Consider the following 1,420-nt stretch of genomic DNA (forward strand, 5'->3'; position numbering starts at 1 on the left):
GTCTGCGTTTGTTATGACTGTGTTGAAATTACGCTGCGTCATTGCTCTTTTGAAGTCTGCGCTGCGTTTTTCATGGAACTGTGGTATCGTTTTTTAATGGTGCGGAAGGTTATCGTTTTTTAATGGTGCGGAAGGTTTATTGAATGTTGCATACAGTTCTGAACGGTGGTATTGAAGATTGAGACTGCATTTTTTATATAGACTGCATTGTATTATATGCGCATTTTTAAATGACTGTGGACTGCGTTTTTTGAAGACAAGACATCTCATGACCTCTCATGGTATTCGATACCTTTGTGCTAGCTATTATATGTGCATTTTTATAGACTGCATTGTATTTTTAAATGACTATGGACTGCGTTTTTTGAAGACTTGAGATGGTGACTGTGTTTTTATTGAAGACTGTAAACTGTGGTATCGAAGACTGTAAACTGTGGTAAGAACAGTGGTATCGTTTTTTGTTATAAAGAACAGCGTTCATTCTAGCAATCCAGTGATATCATTTTTTATTATAAAGAACTGCATTCATTCCAGCAATCCAGCGTTCATTCCAGCAATCTTGCGTTCATTCCAGCAATCCAGCGTTCATTGCCAGACACTTGTGGCAACGAAGAGGTGGTGTGGTACCTGAAATATATCATTTCTTAATTTTTGTAATCTGTGCATCATTTTTGAGATTGCGGGATTTGAAAACTGATATAGTCAAGTCATATGAGCGCCCTCTTTTTTCAAAACAGTGATATATATTTGAGCGCCCTCTTTTTCAAAACAGTGATATATGTTGAGCAATGGTATATGTTGAACAGTGATATATGTTGAGCAGTGATATATATTTGAGCGCCCTCTTTTTTTTCTTAAAACATAATATTATGGAAGTAATGGTGATATAAGAAATGCTGATGCTGATGAAATGTTAGAAGAAAAATAAAATGCATAAGGCTATCATATAAGGATTTTTTTTTTTTTTTCTCTCTCAACAGTAGTGTTTTTGGCAGAGATATTTTTTTTCACAGAATGCATTCAATCATTTCAATGGTTGGAATAGTTCTCACTGGCAAGGAGAACTATTCTGAATGGTCTCGGATGGTAAAACACACCCTCATCTACAATGAGCTGTGGAAAGGTGTGTGTGTCGGAGAAGAAGACAGGACCCTGTGCAGCCCATATCAGACAAAGAACTCGCCATTTGGGAAAACAAGAACAGCAAAGCCTTTACATTGATCGCAGCATCCGTAAGTGAGGAAGTAAGTCGTCATATTTCATCATATTCCACTGCCTTTGAAGCTTTACAAAAGCTGAAAGAACTCTATGATACACATTCTGCACTTGAAGTTGTTCAGCTCATGATTAAACTCTTCACTCTTGAACTGAAAAATAATGATCCTCTTACTCTTGCATCTGAAATAAAGTCTATAGTGCA

The sequence above is a fragment of the Pinus tabuliformis genome, chromosome 7 (assembly GCF_031772625.1).
Source record: "Pinus tabuliformis cultivar Carrire ecotype Pingquan chromosome 7, CPIR1, whole genome shotgun sequence".
NCBI classification, from domain to species: Eukaryota; Viridiplantae; Streptophyta; class Pinopsida; order Pinales; family Pinaceae; genus Pinus; species Pinus tabuliformis.